The 22544-nt window shown below is 59.5% G+C and overlaps 1 protein-coding gene and 1 long non-coding RNA gene across 6 annotated transcripts in view; both read left to right on the plus strand.

Moving 5' to 3' along the window:
* LOC147353043 (uncharacterized) overlaps positions 1-9949 on the plus strand; it is a 39076-nt gene extending 29127 nt beyond the window's left edge. The window contains exon 2 of the long non-coding RNA XR_015145323.1: positions 1-9949. This exon is cut by the window's left edge and continues 26284 nt beyond it. This is a non-coding gene — a long non-coding RNA (uncharacterized LOC147353043).
* The window catches only part of GSE1 (Gse1 coiled-coil protein), a 395294-nt gene that overhangs the window by 80757 nt on the left and 291993 nt on the right, over positions 1-22544 (plus strand). The window lies entirely within an intron of this gene.

Raw genomic sequence — 22544 nt, forward strand, 5'->3', positions numbered from 1 at the left:
GCCCCTGGTGTCTGGGCCCACTTTCTCCTGGCCCCCAGCAGACTCTTAACATAAGACTAAGGTCCAGATAGGGTAGGTGGGAAGGGGAGGGGAGGCCAGGGAAAGCTCAGGAGAGGAAGAGACTGACCCCGACATTGCTTCCCATAGGGGAGCCCTGGGGTGGATGTGGGCTGCACTGTACAGAGGGGGAAGCCAAGGGCAGGGACGTTCAGCAACTCACCCGAGGCCACACTGGAACCACGCTGTGTCTCCCTTTCTCGTTGCCCTGGTGTTTAATACGGAGGTCGAGGGATGAGAATAAATGAGGCACCCCCACCTCCGATTTTCCTCCTGATTGACAGGCAGCGGCCTCCCGAGGGCGGACGGGCCTCTCCTGGGGGAGCATCCCACGTCCTTCCTTGGTGCCCTGATACGGGGCGATGGTTGCCCTCGGCGGCATCTGAGGCTGGCAGGGAGGTGGGCGTAATTGACTTGTAACATTCAGACCGTGACAGGCTGTCATCTGTGTCAGGCTCGGGGTGGGAGAGCACCTGTCAGTGTGTGTGTGTGTGTGTGCGCGCGCGCGTGTGCTGTGTTCTCGCCTCGTGTTTTATGGAGATAACAAACCATCTTTCCTGATTAGGGAGATCTTTACAAGCACAGTGCAGGTGGCGAACAGGGCTGGGGACGCAGACAGGCCAAGGGACTCCAGACTCCCACACCATCCTCCCAGCTCTGCCCGCCAGCCCCTTTCCTGGCCCCAGAGAACCTCTCTCCAGCCTCCCTGGCCCCCCTCAAACCCTAGTCGTGGGAAGGGGCTCCAGAGACCCCGGAAGGTAGCCAGAGTGGCCCCTGCACCCCAGCCTTTGGCCACAGGTCTGCCCAGGGCCTGCAGACAACAGATGGGCCTGTAGGTGGGGCACCTGTGGTCCACGCACGTGCCGTGCCACTGACCCGCCCGTGGACTCTGTTGAGCACTTGGGTTTGCACAGCCAGCCCCTTTTTCAGGCTTGAATACTGAGGCCCAGAGAAGGCCAGTGACTTTCCTGAGGCTGCACAGCTGAGCTCAAGCTCACTGGACTCCACCCCCGTGTCCTCCCTGCGGTGCTGCTGCTCTGCCTCCCACCCAGGGAGGGCCTGGGAGACTTTGCTCCTTTGGCATCAGTCTGGCCAGAAGGGGCTGGAGAGGTGCTTCGAGCGACCTCCCTGGGTCGCCAGCTCCCCGCGCGGACTCCGGGGCTCCAGCCCTGCGTCCTGCCTGCCGCAGCACTGCCCCCCGGTCTCCAGGCGATGGAACGCTGCCCGAGCCCTGTCCCTCCAGGGCTCGCTGGCAGGGTAATGACATGCTGACCAGCTGCTCTCCCACCCACATCCACCCTTGTCTGGCCAGGTGAAGAGGTCCTCCCCTCGCCGTGTCTTTCCCCGCTTGGGCCATCCGTCTGGGTGACATCAGGGGCTCGCTCCCTCTGCCCAGGTGACTCTCCGAGGACACAGCCTGTGTGGACGTCCAGCACAGCGAGCTTGGGAAGCCGCGGTAGCCAGAGGTGGAGTTTTCCATTTGCATCCTCTTTTCAAATATTTTCAGAATCTGGAAACAATTAAAGTGGCCCAGTGGGGGCCGCTTTTATTAAATCAAAACTCACAGGCTGTTGTGCTTGTTGGACTGATGCTGCCCTGGGCTGGCCACTTTGTTAACGCTCCGTCCTGTGTGCGGCCTTGAAGGGAACACACACCAGAGGGAGGAAAAATCCATTTAGTCACCCTCTGCAGCCGTGGCTCCCCAGAGCCGCAGAGGATGTCACCCTGGGTGTTTCCGGGGAGGGAGCAGTTCTGTGTGAGTTCCTGCCATCCACCTAGGAAAGAGCGGTTTCTAAATGGTCCTGTCTGCAGCTTCCGATAGCCCATCCATCCCCAGCTAGACGGAGCAGGAGGAGTGGGAGGCAGGCGGCCTTGGGGCAGACACACCTGGCTTCAGGGGTCTGCCTGTACTCACGAAGGCCTGCGGTTCTCCGCTTCGTGCCTGCGGCCGGCGTCCCCATCTTCATGGCTTGTCTGGGGGCAAAGCAGAGTCTGTCAGGCCAGCCCGTGCCGCCCACCCCTTTCATCCTGCGGGCCCGGCTTCCAACCGCCTGCCCTTGAGTAGCTCTCATTTCCAGGTGCTTCTGGGGCCCCAGGTGTACCCCTGGCCTGTGGCCAGACAGGTGTTAAGAGCCGCGCCCTTCCTGGTGCCTGCAGGGAACTGGTGAATCAACAGCCGGGCGCCCTCACGTCGTCGGGGAGACCCCTGAGCTCTGGGCAGGATTGGTGGGGTTGAGGGTTGGGTGACCTGCCCAGCAGAGTGCTTCCCTTCCCTTCTCCCTCCCCTCCTGCCCACGCGATGTCACGCGGAGGCATGTGCCGGGGTCTTCATCTGCTCTCCTGGGGCTGGGTGGGGTGCAGAGCATCTCAGGGACACAAGGCCTGGAGGCAGCGGTGAGCTGTGGTTATTGATGTCAGCAGTCTCTGAGGGGTGCGTTGGAGAGGCACCCCAAAGCCTGAGAAGCCCCTCCAGGTCCGGGAGGGCAGCCACACCGAGCGTTTGACTGGCTTGCCTGTTATGAACAGCGTCAGGATGTTGCCCGTCCCGAGAGGTGCTCGGGGCCGCTGGAACCCTCAAACCAGGCCAGAGGGGCTGAGGTGTCTCTGGGGTCACAGGCCTGCAGGGGCCTTCTGGCCCCATGCTCCCCTTCCCTACCATCCTGGGTGCTGAGCGGGAAGAGCAGCTCAGCTAGGGGAGGGGAGGGCAGGGGGCAGCCTCTGGGTCACATTCTGGCTGAGATGTGCCTGGTTCTGGGGGAGCAGCTGGAGGCCCCAGGGCTGGGGTGGGGGCGCCTGGCGGAAACTGCAGGGGCCTCAGGGCCAGGCCGGGGTCTGCAGGGCACCTTCTCTTACGGACGCTCCTTCCAAGCACCCTCCTGCCTCGGCGCTTCCCTCTGTGGAGGGCACCCTGCACCCACCACAGGCGGGGGACACCCCCCCCCGGGGGGGCACAGTGGATCAGCCCTGTGGGTGCGGGGCGCCCTGGGGTCCCCAGGCCCACGTCCAGCGCTCCCGTTGTTACCACCGTCCGCTCCGGGAGCTGCAGGGCAGGCGGGCCCCCACCCTCCTCTCCCGCACGGGTCTGGGTTCTGACGTGGCAGCTCCTCCTGTGCCCTCAGCCGCGCGTCCGTCCAGGAGCAGCGCTGTGTCCCCGCCAGCTTCCAGCTCGAGAACGATCCATCCCTCCACGCTCCAAGGCAGCGTGTCTGGCCTTCACCATCCTTGGAGTTAATCCTTTGACAACTTTTGCTGTTTCTCCCCGGGTTTGAGGTCTGTTCATGTTTCTGCTGCTGCCTCTCGGATGAATTTTGGCAGTTTCTACTCTCCTGGAAAACTGTTCGGGTTTGGTGCGATTTTCCCACGTGCACTGTTGAGCTGCACGCGGCATTCCTTCACCCCTCGGAGCCGCCGCCCGATGGTTCAGCACCCCCGGCCCTGAGCCCCGGCCCCGGGCTCCCGGCCCCTCTGAGAAGCCACCTGCTGGCCTCACACTGCAGCCGGCGAGCCGGGCGCCGGGGAGGTAAGGCCCTGTGGCCACACTCGGGGGCCTGATGTAGGGACAGGCAGAGAGGAAGAGAAGCCTGCAGGGCTGCCTGTGCCAAGCGCCCCGCGTTTTCTCAGGCAGGAACGGAAGCCAGGGCTGGCTGGGAGATGACATGATGACAGCCTGGAGGCAGGTGGCGCCAGCCCTGGGGCCACATGGGCCTGCTCCCCGGAGCCAGGGGACCCCAGGAACAGCCTCTTCAGGCCCCGGTGTCCTCATCTCCCTCATGGGGTGAATGTCCCCCACTGCCCCGGGGGGTGTGAGGGTTGGAAGGGGAGACATGGGGCCATGAAAGCTCAGCGAAATGTCTACTTGAGAAGGGTGGACTTCTCTGCTTATAGTTCCACCTCCATGCGCCTGACCTTGAAATACCATAAAGGAGCTTATACAGGTGTATTCCCCGTAGCGTAATTCACAAGAGCCAAAAGGTAGAGATGGTCGAAAAGTCTATCAACAGATGATTAAAAAAACACAAACCAACAGGGTCCATCCACACAGTGGAGTATTACTTAGCCATAAAGAGGGATGAAGCGCAGACAACGGCTATGATGTGGTGAACCTTGACGACAGCCTGCAGAGTGAAGGAGGCCAGAAGGCTGTGCGTGGATGACTCCACGGGTGTGAAGTGTGTGGAGCTAGCTCACCCCTGGAGGTGGAGACAAAGTGGAGGAGCCATTGTGAGGGGAGTGACTGCCAGTGGGCACAGCATCTCTGTGTGGGGCGATGAGAATGTCTTGGCGTCAGACAGAGGTCACGGCTGCACACTGGAGTGACGGTGTGAAATGCCGCTGAGGTTTTGTTCTAAAAGTGGTTAATATGTTCAACGGCATCGTGTGTGTGTTTTGCCACCATGACAGAAGGAGGGGAGGGGTCGGGGTGTTTTGGGGGACACCCGTCAGTGATGGCTCGGAATGGGTCCCAGCGGCTGTGTGCTCTGCTCTCTGGGACATTTCGGAATGCTCTGCAAGCAGGGATGATGGGCGGCTTAGTCTCTGCAGTGCTGATGGGGCCCGAGTACCCTTTCCCTTCTCCCTAGTGGGAGGGGCAGAACCCAGAGTCAGGGTCTGAGCTGATACGGAGTCCCTGGCTCCTGCCCCCTGGAGCAGGTCACCTGCCAGCTCCTCAGTGCAGGAAGCCAAGCCCTGTGGGCTCCCTGGGGGACCAGCCCTGCTCCTGCAGTTCGTGGGGAAGATGAGGCATATTCTGTGGTTTATCTGTCAGCAGACTTGAGGATCAAAGTGTCCCTAATTATAGTTTGCTGGCAGCCCGTGTCTAGCTCTGGGAGGTTGTCAGGACTGAGAGTCCGCGTGGGGTTCTACTGGGGCCACCTGCAGAGCGCGGCATGGCACGGTGGCAGGGGGACCTGAGGTGCCCTCTTGACTCCCACGGGCACAGGAGGGTTCCAGAGCCAGAGATCCAGGAGTTGGGAGGTGGTTGGGCAGTTCTTGCTAGAACAGCCAGAGCCCCAGCCCCTCAGCGTGGGACATGAAGGCCCTGCGGGCTCAGGGGGACAGAGAGGAAACCGGGGCCCAGGGGCCTGGGGAGGGGCCTAGGCCCTCAGACCAGCAGGAGCGTCTTGATGGAGGGGCCTGCATCTCACACACTCGGGCCTTGGTGTGAGTCTCAGCTGCCTCACCAGCCTCATAAAGAGCTACTGAATTTGAACCACGCCAACAAAAGGAGAGAAGGTTCTGGAGCCAGCACCCAGTATTCCACCCCCAGGTCTGTGGGCGTCAAGGCCCAGTGCCGAGGGTCTGTCCTGGGATGGGGAACAGTTGGGGTGCAGGGACTGTAGGGGCCCAGTGTGGCTAAGTTAAGGTCATGACCCCACCAGCCCAGCAGAGGCACACCAGGGTGCCAAGCCCCATGCCCCCAGCAGATGGCACCCTTGGCCCAGGAAGGGAAGAGGCAGATGGCTGGGCTGCAGGCCTGCACACTGCCCTCTGACCCGGTGTGTTTCTGCACATGTGGGTACCAGGCCACACACAGGCCCAGTCTCAGCTCTCGCAGGGCTGTGGACAAAGCCAACACCCAGGGTCCCCATACAAACTGGGTGTGTTTCCTGCCTTGGAGGGTGGGGAGCCCGGAGGTGATTTAGCCATGTGCTAGCCTGGCAGCCAGAGCCGCGGAGGAGGAGGGCTCAAGCCTTAGGTCGGGTTGGCAGGGTTCTCATCCCTGCTTTGCAGATGAGGAAACTGAGGACCAGAGAGGGTGCAGTGCATTACTTGCCTAAGGTCACACAGCCGGCAGGACTCGACCAGCCAGTTGTGTGTACCTTACAGGGAAGCTGGAAAGAGCCTTCTGCTGTAGCCAAGTGCTTGCTTATGCACTGCTGGAGCACTTCACACAAATCACCTCACTTAATCCCAAGGAGGAAACCGAGGCAGGGGGACCTACGGAAGTGGGCCAGGGGCCTCAGAGCTGGTCCTCGGTGGCCCAGGAAGTCCAGCTCAGACCTCAGCCAGGTCAGCATCATCCAGTTACCCACAGTTTTCTCAGCACCACCTGTGTGCCCCTGCAGTCTGCTTGAGGAGAAAGATGTGAATGAAATCAGCTGCCAGTCACTGAGCAGTTACAGCCCCAGCAGGACCGGGGAGGAGACTGCCCAGTGCCTTGGGGCAGCATCAAAGATGTTTGATCCAGAAAGGCTGGTGGGATCAGGGAAGCCTCTGGAGCATGGCGACCAGAGGCAGTTGGCCCAGAAGGTGCAGAGGAGGGTGGAGAGTGGCCTTCCTGCAGATGTGGTCCAGGGCGGGGGGCGGGGGGCCCAGGCAGCAGCGCGGGCTTCACCCAGCAGCCTCAGGAACGCACTCTCGGGCCCCACCTAGGCCCGGCCCCAGGCTAAGGCTGTTCAGATGAGCCACCGGGGATCCGGTGAGTCCAGGGCAGGGCCTGACCCTCTGCATTTCTAACAGTTCCCCTGAGCCACCGGTGCCTAGAGGAGACCCCGAGTGATCCCGGGACATGGACGCCAGGCCCTCGACTGGGGCGGTGTGTGGTTTCTTTGAGCTGCCACGGCAGGGCTCCCTTCTGCCCAGGGAACCTCAGATCTGTGCCGTCTCTGCGGGCAGGGGCTGTGGGCAGTAAGACAGGCCCTGGGGGCTTTCCTGGCTCCACTCCCAGGAGACAGAGTGGTGGCTACTCTTGCCCTAACTACATGGTCCCATTTAAACCGTACAGCTGCTCCACAAAGAAAGTCCTCCGTAGGTCTCATTTTACAGATGACAAAACTGAGGAGAGAGGTGCCCAGTTCTCTGGGCCAAAGTGCAGGATTTGATCCCAAGCGGGTGAGGGGCTCCCTTGGACTCACCCTCCCCTCGTGGACCCCCTCCCTGACCCAGGCGTGGCAGGTCTCAGCCTGAGACCCTGTCTCCTGGCCGTGGAGCCGGGGACCCGAGTCTGCGGGGCACCTTCTGCCTAAGGCAGGGGCTCTGTGCCGGTTACCCAGCAGCACCTTTTCTGTTTTTATTTGCCCATTTCTCATTAGGGTTTTTTGTTGTTGTTGTTTGTGAAAGGTGACGTGATACTTAAAAATGCAGATTCATTGAAAAAAAAAACAAGCTCACGTGATCCTGGGCTGACCTGTGCTTCCCCCGTGAGTGTGCATCCCTGGAGGCTGCTCACGCTGTTTCAACGTTTGTCTGTTTGTCTGGCTGCATCAGGTCTTGGTTGGGCACACCGGGGCTTGGTTGCGTCACGAGGGACTTTTGGTGACGGCGTGCGGGCTTCCCTCTAGCTGTGGCTCTTGGGCTCAGTTGTTGTGGCACATGGGCTTAGTTGCCCCCACGCTATGTGGGATCTTAGTTCCCGGACCAGAGATCGAACCTGTGCCCCTGCCTCGGAAGGTGGATTCCTGACCACTGGACCGCCAGGGAAGTCTCTTGTTATTGTCTTTTCACCTCAAATGTTTTGGGCGTATATGTTTACGCCCAGCTTTTTAAAGTGCAAATGAGATGAGGTTCTGTGGTGTGGAAGAGAGGCTTTGGGGGTCTGGTTCGTTCCTCCAGCTCAGGTGTGGAGCTGGGAGAATAGGAGACAAGCCGGGAGGGAGGAAGCTCCAGATCTGAGGCCCTGGGGCGAGCGGTACCTGTGTTTTCCCATTCCCAGGCGTGATACTCGTCTGCCAAGCCTGCCGTGAATCCCTCAGGAGGAAGCTCCCAACCTTGGTGCCTCCGCCTCCCCCCCCCCACCCCCCCCCCTGTAACCGGCGTCACACCCCTCTCCCTTCCTGCTCCTTGGGGTGGGTGGGGAGAAGATGGGCCCCCGTATCTGATCACCTGTGAGTCCCCCAGTAGCTGGGCCGGAGCTGCAGATTCCAAACCCCAGCTTCTCTTGTCCTCACTCAAATCCCTGAGACTCTGACTCTCCCCAGAGTTAGGGTCTGAATTTTGGGAGAAGCCCACCTCTCAATGGAAGGAACGTCATCTCAGAGCACACAGGGGCCTTTAATCTGGTGCATCACTAGCCAGGGAGACAGCCGTTCATTGAGTTAAAGTGAGTGACTCCAGGAATTCCCGGTGGGATACTTAATTCTTTGCACCGCCAGAGTTGAGGGAGGAAAACTGAACCCCACTTGGGGCCCCAGAAGTGCTCCCTTTCGCCCAGGGCTGCTGAAGTCAGCACTTTTGTTGGCAGTTTTCCCAGAACTGGAAGGTCTGCAGCTCTCATTCCAGAGCTGGTGTCATTTAGGAGCAGACGAGCTGGCCCTTGGGGACCCAGCTTCTCTGCAGGTGGAGCCTGAGGTGTGTAGGGCGGGGAGCTTGGGGCCAGGAGTGAGGCGGGTGTGGGGAGCGTGCCCCCAGATCCTGCTTCTGTCTGCCAGTGACCTCGACAAAGTGCCTCACTGGTCCTGGATGTGAATCCTCTGCCCAAGATGCCTCCCAGCACCACAGTCTCTGATTCCAGCCATGGTGGTCGTCTCCCGGCTGAGATCGCTGGGGCCCACGACCTCTTTTATTTGGGGGCCTCTGCCCCACATCATTCCTGCAAACTATTATTATCATTTTCCAAAACATCACCCTTCCTTCTGTGTATTTGCATAAATGCCTTTCCTTTTTCAAAGCCCTCTGAGGACACTGTTTTGTGTTATCATATATGGTTTCTTAGAAAAACAAGGCAGAGAGAGGCAGAAAGCCTGGGACAAGGCGCTATCCCACGGCCGAGCTGGTGTGGCCGAGGTTGACGTCCCAGGGCGGAACCAGCGCCAGTTCCACCCTGCCCACCCTGGCTGGGTGTGCTCCAGCAGCCCGCCAGGTGAGCGCTCATCTGGGAAGGGCCAAACCAGGTGGAAGAGCCGGGCTCGGTGCCCTTGCTGTGCTCGCGGCTCTGGTTGCCATGGGGAAGTGTGGGGAAAATGGGCCTCCCTGCCCTAACGTTCCTTAAGGACACATCCAGGACAAGGTGAGGCAGCAGGCGGCCCCTCTTCCCACCGAAGCACCACTGAGCTTTAGAGCTGCAGGGGTCAGTGCTGGGCCTCGAGGGGGCCCTCCAGGTCCTGGAGATGCAGCTGGGCCACGAACTTTTGACAGAAGGCAAGTGATGGCTTCTTTCTGGAACAGCACTTGGGACGACACTCACCCCCAAGCTGGCCACGGAGCAGCTCAAAGCATCCCCAGCCACGAGTTAATTAACCCTCCCAGCACCTCTCTAAAGGAGATAATTATTACTCATATCCCCTCCGTAGGTGGTTAAACCCAGGCCCATAGGGGTTGAGCGAGTGTATTAAATGCCCCATAGAGAAGTTACTCTGCATCAGAGCTTAATCTAACCTGCCTCTTAATTAGTCGGGGCGATTAGTTTCCAGCTACTTTCAAAGACTCCAGTTTTGGTTTTTTTTTTTCTTCTTCTTTTTCTTCTAAAAACCATATGCAATGCTCCAGAAAAAGAAAACCCCAGAAGAACATAAATCTCAAACTGTGTCCAACTTGGTCTCTGTGGGCAGAGCTGAGGGGAATGGATGCGGGGGCCGGGGTAGTTCTACCCCAAAGGCTCTGCTTCTTAGGTGAATCGGCCCTTCCCAGCTGATGGGTGATGTCTTTATGGGATAGGTGGGGAGGGCGGCAAGAGATTAGAATTCCTTCTAAGCCTTGCTGCCATGCTCCTGCTTTCAGAAGATCTAGAAGCAGTGCTGGAGATTCAGGCGTCTGCAGGGCACAGCCCCCATGACGTGTAGGGTTAATCGACCAGAAGGCTCAGGGCCCTGGGTTCAGCCACCCTACCTGCAGATCGCTGGCTTCCTTTGGGGCCTCAGGGCTGACATTTACCCGACCGAGGTCTTGGGGGGCCCCCACGGTGCTGGGAGGGACTTCCAGGGCCATCCTCTGGCTCATGCCTTTTCATTCCCAGCAACCTCCCTCCTGCAGGGGTTGACTCATTTTAGAGCCTTCCTTCCTCCAGACTTGTGAAAGTTGCTTTTACCAAAAGCCTGTTCCAGAGTTCTCAGATCTTTGGGGGAGACCTCAGGGGCGGGTATGGAATCAGTGAGGGCTGCATATTCCAGACTGCTGGGAGGGGAGAGTTTGGTGATGAGGATGCTGAGCCCGCAAAAGAATGGGATTTGCTCGAGGGCGTTGGGGGGACCCCAAAGGCTCTTTGTTTTTCCCAGGAGGATTTTATCGTGAATATGACTTACCTTCTTTCTGTCCATGATTTTGTATGTTTTCTATAACCAGGTTTCTTAAGTCCAGATTCACCTTTATTGCCTACTGCACGGCTTTGTTTCCTGGCTAACTTGTGGAATTCAGTGCTTTATTACTAGTTCCTAATGCTGTATAACCAGTCACCCCTAAACCTAGTGGCCTAAATCCACAATGAGCGTTGACTGTCTCTCCTGTTTTTTATGGACTGGGGAGCCACTTCGGCATTGGCTTGACCCGGTGGTTCTAGCTCGGGGGTTTCTCGAGACATTGGCAGGGGCTGGAATCAGCGGGCAGAACTGGCCCAGGGTGGGAGGCTTCTCTTCCAAGGAGAGCCCTCGCATGGCAGGAGCTGGGCCCTGTCTGTGTGGGGCATCTCTCCACGGGCCTGAGTGAGGGACCTTGCAACCTGGCAGCTGGACCCCCAGTCGGGTGGAAGGACTAAAACGTTGGCTGTCCTAGCCCCAGGAGTCGTGCCCTGTCCCTTGCACCGTTATTTCACTGGCCACTCAGGTTGCTGCCCTTGGTTCACTGCCCTCCAACAGCCCCATCCGTGCTCTGTCCTCACCAAGTGCTGAATTGGCAGAAGCTGGAAATAGCCTGCGGGGATGGGGTGGGGCTGTGGAAGCTGGAGAAGAGTGGGTGCCAGCCCAGGGCGCCCGGAGCCACCTGGCCTCGCGGGCTCGCAGCGGGGTCCGCGGCCGCAGCCCGGTCGTGGACGCTCTTCTCTGGAGCCCAGGGGCCTCGCGAAGCCCGCGGCCCTCACGTGCTCAGACTGGGCCGAGCCGGCAGCCGGGGGCCCAGAGGGATCCGGACTATACCCGCCGCGGTGGCCCGGGTGGAGAGAGCCGGTGTGAGTCCGCAGGCGCCCTCCCCGGGTGAACCGCGGAACTGCAGCAGGCAGGCTTCCACTGCACGGTCGGGCCTGGGAGTGGGCCCGGGAAGGACGCTGGACCAAGAGAGAAAAGAACCCTTGCAGCTGTTTTCCTGCCGCTGGGCCTGTTCGCAGGGCCTCCCAAGTGTATCAGCTCGTGTAACCCTCAGACAAGCCCTGGGGAGTCGGACTGCTGTTATCCCCCTTGTAGAGATAAGGAAACCGAGGCCCAGAGAAGGGAAGTCCCTTGCCTAAGGCCACACAACTGGGACAGGATGGAGCTGGCATTTGAACCTGAGCAATCTGGGCTTCAGTGTTCTTTGGAAGGACTGATGCTAAAGCTGAAACTCCAATACTTTGGCCACCTCATACGAAGAGTTGACTCATTGGAAAAGACCCTGATGCTGGGAGGGATTGGGGGCAGGAGGAGAAGAGGATGACAGAGGATGAGATGGCTGGATGGCATCACCGACTCGATGGACATGAGTTTGGGTGAACTCCGGGAGTTGGTGATGGACAGGGAGGCCTGGCGTGCTGCAATTCATGGGGTCACAAAGAGTCGGACACGACTGAGCGACTGAACTGAACTGAATCTGGGCTTCTTTCCCTGGCTCAGTTGGTAAAGAATCCGCCTGCGATGCAGGAAACCTGGGTTCAATTCCTGGGTCGGGAAGATCCCTTGGAGAAGGAAATGGCAACCCACTCCAGAGTTCTGCCCTGGAGAATCCCATGGACAGAGCAGCCTGGTGGGCTTCAGTCCATGAGGTTGCAAAGAGTTGGACACGACTTAATGACTAAACCACCATAATCTGGCCCCAGAGCTCCTACCCTGATTCCTGCTACCCGGATGCCTCCTGCTGCCTGGGCGCCCCTGGGCCTGTGCCTCTGCCCGTCGGAGCCTCGGTTTCCCAATGTGAGTGGCACGGAGTTGGGGGCAGGGCAGGACCGCACGGGCTCCACGCCCTCTCCTGCCGCTCCATGTGTGCCCGCGGCCGCGGCTCCCTCCCTAGCGCATGGCTGCCCGCTGGCCCTCAGAAACACGCGGTTCTGCTTTCAAGATGCCCCCGGCCCCGGAGAAGGTCAGGAGGCCGGGAGAATTGAGAGTTCGCCCGACGGGGGTGTGCTTCCGCTGTCACTGCGGGATGAGCCTGGGCATGCGATCACAGCGTGTGCGGCGCGGGGACAAAGAACGTGACACAGAGGGTGATCAGACAGGGAGGAGGCAGGCAGCGTCGCTTACATCCACTCTCCTCCGAGCTCGTGGGGGAGGCGGCCTGTGAGACCTGCCCCCCTGGCCCTTCCCTCTGTTCCTGCCCTGACATCCGACCTCCAAGCAGCACAGCCTCTCCGGCCCCCAGGACTTTGTGATTCCAGCACACGGCCCTGGGTTTTTCATGTCCACCAATTAAGGGATTTGCTGGGTTGAGGCTTCTCAGGAACTCCATACAGATGTTGTGTTGGAGCCAGTGAGGGGGTGGTGAGAGCCACTCACTGGGTATTAATTGCCTGCTGCTGGGGAGCTGTGGCCCATGGCCTGTCAGGATCATTGGAACGTGGTGGCCCAGGACTAATAACGGGCAGGCTGGCTGATACCTGGGGCGTGGTGGGTGGGGGCGGGGGCTGGCCTGTGCCACCAGCATGCAGAGAGGTACCTGCTTGTAACTGGATGTGGACTGCTCGCTGGCCACAAGCAGACATCAGGAAGGCTGCACCTCCCCCGTATCTGGGCTCCTCTTTGTATCAGATGTGCAACAACAGGCCAGAATTTGAATCAGAAAATCAGCGACTATAGAGGGGATGATAGAAACAGCAAAAGGCCATTTGCAGATAGCACAGTCGTCATTGTTTCAGGCAGAAATCATCAACAGATGCGGAAATCAGTGGGCAGAATGGTGATGAACAACAAGAGGTGTGCCTCGTCTTAATGTATCTCTCCCCGAGATCTGTCGTGATTGGGAAGATGAGGGTGGTCCGTGCTACCGTCACGGGGGTGGGACAGATGACCTCAGGGGCCTCCGGATATCAGATGCCGAGAAGGACACAGCATCCCTGCTGAGCTGTTCCTGCTAAAAATGGCCTGTTTGGTAAAGTAAGGAGAGTGGGTGTTTCTTGGGGCTTGGACCAGCCCCTCCACAGTCAGTAATGCTCGACGTGGTCTGTGCACCAGGGGCAGCCCACTCCGCAGAGCATGCAAGGAAGGCAGAGTTTCAAGCCCTGCCCCCAACTTGGAGCAGAACCTGCACTTTGGTGGGACCCCCCGCTCCCTGCCAGGCACGCTACGTGCACCGTGAAGGCTGCAGACGGCTCCCTCAAGAGCTCGAATGCACCTCCCAGCTCTGAGGGTACGGTTTCCATCCAGTCAGTTTCGGCATCCCAGGGAGCCCTGAAGGAAGCCAGAACTTGGCGGCAGGACCCTGGCAGATAGGAGGGAGCCAGTGGGGATGTTGAGGCGGGTGACCTGGGAGCCGCTGGTTCCCTGGACGTTGGCGCAGAAGAGGTGGGGTCCTGGCACGTGAGGCCGGAGATGGCCCCTCCTCTCCGGTGCCCGCTTGTGCTGAGCTGCTGAACTGACGTCCCTCTCGAGCAGGAGGGGGTCAGTGGACCCTGCCTTGGAGATCGCGCATGGCCAAGGGCCCATCCCCCACTCCGGTCGCGGGGACGCCGTGGTCACTCGCTGTTTCCGAGGGAGAGTTCAGGAGGGTCAGTCCACGTGCTGGCTCCAGCACCGGCGTCTCAGCCAAGTGACTCACTGGAAACGGGAACATCTATTTGAGGGAATGTGTGACCACACAGCTCTGGAAAATCAAACGGGGGTGTCTGTGCCTGGTGGTCTGCCCCGAACATTGCTGCCGTCGCCACCTGGGTGAATCCGGGACTTGGCATGCCAGGGTGGCTGTTCATAAGGTGGGCTTCCAAGTGCTCTCACGCTGGGAGACGTCCATCCTGACAATAGATCATTGTCGAGAGCCTGGCCCGGAAGGCGGGGTCCTGTTAGAATAAATTAGGAGCAGGCACGTCTGAGCTATAATCATCACCACGAGGAGCTCTCCTGCTCGCCAAAAACTGTTTGGCGCTGCAGTGGACGCATCTATTAGTCCAGGCCCCGACAGCTTCAGATTGGATTGTGTGTGGGCTGTCTTTTCTTTTTTTTTTTTTTTTGTGGAAAGATGAAAGATTGGGGGCTATTGGAACATCTGTTCTGCCATCACTTGGGAAGTTTCAAGTCAGGCGAGTTTGTATTATTAGCCAGAGTGGGACATTTTATTCCCTGCACAGGGAATTCAAAAAGGAGAAACAGAAAAAGGTCAGAGCAGCGCACGGGTGATTTCCTTGTCCCCTGTCCTGGGGCCTCGGGTCTCCCGGGGCCTGGGGCTTTATAGGAACCGGCTCTACTTCAAGACAAGCTATCACGAAACGTGCGTCCTCCCTGGGAAGGGCGAGGGTCTGTAGGCTCCAGGAGGTCACCCGGGTGCCATCGGGGGCGGCGCCTGCCTTGCCTCGGCTGCACGCACAGCTCTCAATGCCGCCTCTGTCCACCCCCCCTCCGCTGCCCAGCGTCTCGGGGGGCTGGGACAGCAGATGAGGGTTCGGCGGTGTCACCGAGAACGCTGGCTCGTGCGAGGGACCAGCTGGAGGCAGGCGCTGGGGTCTGTTCGAGACAGATGGCTCTGTCAGATTTGGCTCCCGGAAATTGTGCAAGACACGCTGCACTTGGCGGGCCTGCAGAGGCCTGGGCTCCAGGGTGGCCTCGGTGCCGGCTCCATGTGGCCCGCCCGCCCCCCGTGCCACCCATGCCAGTGTTACAGGAGGACCTGTTGGGGGCCAGGGAGCTGACCGACCGCTGCGACCTCACAGCGACTCCCGGGCCGTCCCTGATCTGCCCACACCCCAGCCCCAGCCTCCTTGCCTCTTCTCACTCACTCCTGTCCGGCCCGGCTCCCCTGCTTGCTGTTGCTGGTGGAGCCAGCCGGGTCGCTGCCCCGGGGCCTTTGCGTGTGCAGTTCCTTCTGCCCGAAATCCCGTTCGTCCTGGCAGACACGTGCCTGGCACTTTCACTTCCTCCTGGGGCCCCTCCTGTTGTTACTTCCAGCAGCCACTGATCTAAATTCTAGCCCCAGCCCCGCAACTCCTCTCCCGCCTCCTCAGCTTTACTCTCCTCCACGTGTGTCCCTGACATACTGTCGTACTTACTTGGTGTCTGTGTCCCCCAGGGCCACCTAAACCTAAAGAACTAAGCTCCGTTGGCCCCGAGACGGCCTGGTTTGCTCATGCATGGCTGTGTGCGTGCTGCCAAGGTCAGTGCCTGGCACACAGTAGGTACTTAATAAATACTTGTGGATGGAAGAAGTGAAGATCAGTGAGAAAGAATCACTACTACCCTTGTCTCTCCACTTCTTGATGTTAAAAAAAATAATAATAATGAAACACTGACTCTGCACTCACTGGAGAATATCAGAACCAGGGCTCAGGGCAGGAACCTCACAGACGACAGAGACAAGTGGGCAGGCGGGTAGGCCCAGAGCACAGGGGTGACCCGCCTGGGGCCACGGTCAGCACCCGTGCGCCCAGCTCGCCGCCTCAGCCACCGGGCAAGGACATGGCCAGCCTCAGCATCTGCAGCACATCAACCTCGGCCTGGGAACCCGACACGGTTCCAGCAGGTTCTGATCCTAAGGGGCCCCTTGTCTGGAGGCGGACACCACTTGGAACAGAGGAAGTGAGGAAGTCGGGACTCAGTCTGCCCCTCTGAGGAGGAGCCAGTGAACCTGGCGCAAATGAGGTTGTGATGCCATGTGTGGCAAAGCCAAGAGACAAGTGTCATGTAATGAGGCTCCTTCTCGGATGTGACCCCAAACCCAGCCCCCAGGGCAGGACCCCCAGGAGGAAGTGCAGAAAGGGTTTGGGTGAGGCACCCAGAGGACAGACTCTGAGAGCTTCTTCCCGAGTCTCCCAGACGCCATCTCCTCCGAAGGGCTTTCTCATCTCTGCAAGGCCCCGAGAGGCTGCGAGTTTGCCTGCGGTCACCCTGGGTTCGAGTCCACGTGCGCTGCAGTAGCCGGGGGCCCTGTAGGGGCCACGGAGAGTGGCTGTGTCGTCCCTGTTGGTTGTGGCAGCCTCACCTGTCCAGCCTTCGTGTTAGGTCTCTTGTCTGATCCTGGCAATGGGAGAACTCAGAAGTGGGCACCCACGGTTATCCCTGCTGCTGGCTGGCATTTTCTGAGCACTGGGTCAGGGTCAGTTAGCACTGTTACTAATACCTTGCGAGGATTGTCTCATATCTAGTTCCTCATGCATTGTTGGAGGTAGAGACCATTACTGTCGCCGGGATGCAGAAGGGTGATTGAGGCCCAGAGAGGGCAGGTAATTTGCCCAAAGTCACTCAGCTAGGAAGTGATAAACCAGGATTCAAACCATGGCAGCCTGACCCCCAGGACACGTCTAACCACGAGGGCTAAATGCACCCACAGGGCCGCCTAGCACCTGCTGCCACTTCCGGACCAGTGTTGGGAGGGCAGGGCAGGCTTTCCCCCAACAGGCCCACAAGGCCTTGCTCAAAGCGTCTTTGGAGCCTGCTCCTGGCCTCTCAGCAGCCCCTGTGCAAAACAAAGCCAGCAGTGTGGGAGGGGCCCTGGGAGGGAGCCCAGCCCCCCTACTCCGCCCCGCTGCCCAGCTGGCCCAGCTGGTCCCTCAGGACGAGCCGTGACAGCTGCTGGGGGATTTGCATGGGTAAGGGCCAGAGGGGTTAGGTGCGCTGAGCAGGTCCCCGGGGCGCCTGTCCATCAGATGGGCCCTCCTACATATGTGTGTGCATGTGCACGCATGAAGCTCAGGGCAGCTCATTCCTAGCCCCAAAGGGTCACTTGGCAGGCGAGGCCCGAGCAGACCCCTCTTTCATGGCCCTCCCAAGACGTCACGGACAAATAACTGTGCCTCTGAACATTCAAAACTGAAGCCAGCCTGGGCCCTGGGCTCCTGTCAGGCAGCTGCAGCCTCCATGACCCTTCACTGGTGGGGCATGGGCAGGAAGGAGGTGAGAGCAAGCTGCCGGCTGAGACCCGGGAGGCGGGAAGCGGAAGAGGCACTGTGCAGGGTTGGCAGTGGGCCTGGGGGCATGAGGGGCCACCTCTCCTGGCCCGCCCTCCATCCACATGGGCCAGGGGCTGGGCAAGCTGTGGGGACCCTGGGTGCTCAGCGAGAACCGACATCGCCTGGTGCCCCTGCCAGGCTGCTGCCTGAACCTAGGAGATGGGGGTCAGGCCACGGTGTCACTGGGGTAAGGTTTAGCTATTTATGCATCCTTAGTTTCCTCATCTGTAAAATGGGAGGTTTCTTGGTCTTTGTGAAAGTGCTGAGCACTTGGCCTGATGTTATCAAAATGCCACCATGACGCTGATGCTGACATGGTGGGTATTTACAAAGGACCAAATTACGTGGTCGAGCCTTGTGTGCTGGTCGGGAGGCCAGCTGACGTCTGTCTGCAGGGGCTGCCCAGAGGGGTGGCCTGGTGACATTCAGACTACGGGCAGGGGCCGTTGTCTTCTGGACTGATTGATTCTAGCCCCAAAAGGCTGTGAGTGAGAAGAAAAACTGCTCAGCCTCACAGGCTCTGTCCCCTGGCCCAGCTGGAACCATGCCTGTGCGGCTCCCATGTTTCAGGGGCTGGAGAAAGGGGGTTTGGGAGAGGGAGAGGCAACTGGAGACCCCAGGGGCCTGGACGGCTAAGGGCTGTTTGCGGGCAAAGATCTCTGGTCTCCAGGGAGGAGCCCGAGGGCCTTGTTGCCAAGTGGAAAGTAACCGTGGGCAGCGGGGAGCCTCTGTGGGTTTGGGGTGAGGGGCACCTCAAAGCCAGGGCCTGCTGGTCTCCCTGGGGACGGGGGCTGAGTCATCATTGAGAGCCATCCAGGTCTCTGGCACTGCATCCCAGGGGGCTGTGGAGGGAGTGTAGACCCCCTGCTCCCAGCTGAGACCCCTCTTCCCTGAAGGCTGGGCCCCATAGCCCCAGAGCAAGCCGCCTGGACTCTCCCTCCAGCAAAGATTTTCAGTGACGTGGCTGAGCACCCCCCTTCCTCTTCCTCCTTTGCTGGCGTTTCATCTCCCTCTTGCGTGTCCTCACAGGCGGAGGTTTTGGAGACAGGGCCAGGAGCGGGATCCAGGGTGCAGAATTCCAGAAGCCTGAACCCCCTGCCGCCGGCTGAGGGTGGGTCTGGGTCCAGACGGCCCCTTGTGGGGAAGGAGGCATTCCTTTCCCTCCCTGAAGGGCTGGCTGCTTAACCTTTCCCTTGATTCAGAAGTTTGGATGCCAGCTGCTGGACAGCTGAAATCTTTCCTTAGAGAGGTCAGTCATGTCACACCTGAGGCACCTGTCCTGCCCTTGGGCCCAGCTCATCCTGGCCAGCTGGCCTCCTGCGCTCCCAGGGCTGTCCTCTGATCACTCGGCCTTGTCCACATTGCTCCCGTGGCCTGGCCCCTCGACCAGGAGCGCTCAGGCCTTCAGGGATCCTGCCCTGAGGCTTCAGCATAATTGCATGCTGCTTTACATTGTTAGCTGAAACACAAGTGGGTCTGTTTCCTGGACCTCGATGTTAGGCCTTGAGAGATCTGTCATCCCTGGGGCTCCCATGTGCAGTTGGGCAGGTTCCACACTGCACAAGGAAACCCAGCCTGCACACCACTCCCTGAGTCATGAATCCTGGAGCAAGAGGAAACCTTTTCCTAAAGTAAACCTCTAATTTACACCTTGCTCCTCTTTTGGTAGTGATCTGTGACGTTAACCAGCTCTGCAAACAGCCTTGTGGGGGTTGAGACAGACAGAGAAGAAGGACTCTGCAGGCCATCCTTTAGTTTCTGCGTTACTTGGTTTTGCCCAGAGACTGACAGGGCCCAGGTCCTGTACTTCTTTGCCCCTCCCGCAGCCACCGCCCGCTCACACAGTCCCCCAGGAGTGGCCGCTCGAAGGGTCTGCCTAGTGCTCCAGGGCAGATGAGCAGGGAGGCGTTTCTCCACCATCAAAGCCACGTGTGCCGGCCGGAGCAGGGCTGCTGGCCCCCGACAGTCACAGAGCAGCAGCAGACCCTGACACGGCCCTGACGGCACGGGGTCTGGGATCCCGAGGCAGCACAAGCCCAGCGCGGCAGCCACTCTGCAGAAGGGCGCCTTTGTGCCTGTCTGGTTCTGGCTGTATTTTTTTTCCTTCCCGAGGCAATGAAGCGACGTGTTCTGGATTATTCCCTTCCTTCCCTGCCCTGGGGGAGGTTGCCACACTTCCCGCCTCCTCCTCCTCCTCGGCCCTGTGCTCCTGGGCGTTCTGGGGTGTTGAATGGAGGTCTGTCTGCCCTGGTAGGGTGGACATGCCCACGAGGCTCAGGGCCTTGGCGTGGACACAGTGTGTGGCCTCTGCCCAGCAGGCAGGAGGGCCTCACCCCAGCCCCTCTTCCCCTGCCAGCCCCAGCTTCTGACCAAGCCTCTGACCACAGGGAGACCCTCCGCATACCGTCCTCACTCTGCAGGAGGCTAGGGGCACAGGTCCGGCCTGGCCAAGTCGTCCAGTGGCGAGAGGCCGCCTCCCAGGCCTCTCTGTGGGGTCAGCAAACCCCTGGCCGGGCTGTGCCCTCCTCCCTTCTAAGCACAGAACACTGCCCTTGTCACTCTTACCACAAAAGGCCCTTATTCCCCTCCATCTTTTATTAGTGCTGGCTTTGCATTGACTGGGTCAGGCTTAGACAGAAATACTGCAGCCCTGCCCTTGACCCTCGGCGCCCAGTAAGGAGGCAGACGGCTAAACAGAAGAACCAGCGTCAGCCTGGGAGGGACCACATCCCACATCTGCGGCTCCTCGCTGTGCATCTTTGGGTGAATCGCTTAACCTGTCTGTGCTGTGACGTCTTCTCTGTGGAACGGGGCTAATAACGGATGTCACTTCTCTTCTGAAGAATGATTATGTGTGGGTGTGTGTGCAGGTTAAGCTGTTTCATTTTTGATCAGTTTTACTGAGATATAATTTATATACAATAAAACCTGTGAGTTTTAAGTGCCAAATACAGTGAGTTCTGACAAATGTATGTAGTCACGTAGCCACTGTCATAGTCATCACACAGACTGTCTCCATCACACCGGAGAGTTCTGTGTGCCCCTTCGTGGTCAGTCCCCTGTCCCTACCCTACCCCTCGCAGCCGCTAGTCTGTTCACTTTCATCAGCTGGGCCTTTTCTCTTAGCTATTGGGCAAGTTACAGACCTGCTTTAGTGTCCTGGGACAGGTGTAACAAATGCCTACGGACTCGGCGGCCTCAATCAACAGAGAGATCTTCTCTCAAGTTCCAGAGGCAGAGGTCTGAGGTCAGGGTGTCGACGGGGCTGGGTCCTGCTGTAGTAGGCTTGGGGTGAACCACTGTTCGTGTGTTTGTAAATTCCTTAAAATTTCATTCCAGCCGGGCTGCCGTGACAGTTTTCATTCCATTCATTCCTTACTGCCTAACGGGTTGCCCCAGTCACAAATTGGCCCGTCACCTTTGAAGTTTACGTTCCCTCTCGCCCCTCTGTCACGGGGCTCCCTCATCACCTGCCGGGCTCATTGTGGGGGACCCTGTGAACTCGGGAGCTAAGTGGACTGACTCCACCCCAAAATGTGAGGATGAAGACGGGAAACGGGCCTGCCTATGCAGAGCTCAGTGGAAGGCCCGCCTTCTCGGAGGACGGGTCGGGCCGGGTCACTACTGTGAAAGCTTGGCTCTACTGGTCCAGTTCCGAGGCTGCCCTACTCTCCGCCAGCCACCAGGATCCTGTTGGAAAGAGCAGGTTCCGACTCCACGGGCCAGGGAGGGCCTGAGACCCTGTACACCCACGGAGCTCCGCTGGTTTGTGGAGAGCCCTCTGAGGCCCCCAGACCCGTCCAGCCAGCCGCCTCCTCTGCCAGATGACTACAAGAGGCAGACACGACACCTTCAAGAAGAAACTTGATCTTCAGCCCTCTCCGGCCCGGCAAGGGCATCACCCACCCAGTGACCCTCCCCGGCATGTCCTGTTTCCTGGCCACTCACCCCGCCCCACGACCAGCCCCTCACCAGCCTGCTGGGGTGATTCCAGATTCTTCCTGGCTCCATCCTCCACTCCCCACCTCCACGCAGCTGTGGTTTCGGCTGCACCTGCAGACGGACTCAGGGGAGACGGCCGAATCTCGGCCAGAACACTTGCAGGCAAGATGTCACCCAAGATGGCCTGATATTTCCAGCCAGGCAGGAGGAGGAGGCCCATTTCCACCCCAGATAGACTGTCCTTCGGGTGGGGGGCCGCGAGTAGCAGCCCCTGGGTGTTCTGGGGTGCCCCATCCCCGCTGAAGGTGGGCAGGTGTGCCCAAGGACAGGGAGGCAGGTGGACTGGCCCCTGCATTTTCACCTGGCTGTTGCCAAGGGGGAGGGGAAGGGGGTGAAGTTCCACCTGCCCAAGTGTCCCCAGCTTGAGCCCACAGGTCCCTGGGGGGCTTGTGGAGGTGCTGTAACTGCAGGTCCCACATGGGGGCTCCCAGAGCTCGGCCAGGTCTTCCCAGGTTCCCTCCACGTGGGTATGGAAAGGGGTGAGCAGGCGCCCAGCTCCTTGCTTTAGCACAACGACGTCAACATCCCTTAAGCCGCAGGTGAGGGAAGTTTCTATCCCTGCTGTTTTCTCTTTTTGGCGGTACCGCACAGCTTATGGAAACTTAGTTCCCAGACAAGGGGTTGAACCTGCGCCCTTGGCCGTGGAAGTGTGGGGGTCTTAACCGCTGGACTGCTGGGGAAGTCTTTCTTGTTCTTAATGAGTTTCACATAGTGCTCTCTAGTTCCTGCGATCCACGTCGCTTCTCAGAAGTCTAAGAAGAAAGGCCTCCCTGGCCCACAAGATTGTGTGGTTTTATCGTTGCACTGTGGCTGGGTCAGACCTCAGCAGTGCCCCAGCGTCTGCCGGGCCAGGCCTGCTGCTCTCGTGGACCTGAGGGCTCCTGGTGCTCAGAGGATGGGCTGGAGGGTCTGGGATGCAAGGCTGGCCCTGGGAGCCCCTGGGGGTGGACTGTGGCCCCTGTGGTCCTAGGAGGTGAGGCTGTGGGGGTGGGGGGTTCAAGGTTGGACTTGAGTGGGACCTGGCCCCACGGTGGGGCCAGGACACAGTGACGTAAACCAGCAGCCCCCGTGGGAGGAGCAGAGGCCCCGTTGGACTGGAAGCGTCCTGGTGGTTGGCGTTGATTCTGTAGGTGGCAGGCAGCAGTGACCGCTTTTGACAGGCAAGTGACACCAGGGGAATTCTCCCCTAGGACGCTTCTCGGTGGCTTGCAGGGGTCCACCCCGGGCTGGTATTTAACAGGCAGCCTCCGCCTCTGCTCTGTCCTTCCACCTTGCAGACCTGCCGGGACACAGGGGAGAGGCTGGGAGGGGCGGAATCTGGACCAGGGTGGCCGATCCCAGGGCC

This window comes from Bos grunniens, chromosome 18 (genome assembly GCF_055505025.1).
Source record: "Bos grunniens cultivar Pamir isolate PY7600 chromosome 18, Bosgru_T2T1.0, whole genome shotgun sequence".
NCBI lineage: Eukaryota > Metazoa > Chordata > Mammalia > Artiodactyla > Bovidae > Bos > Bos grunniens.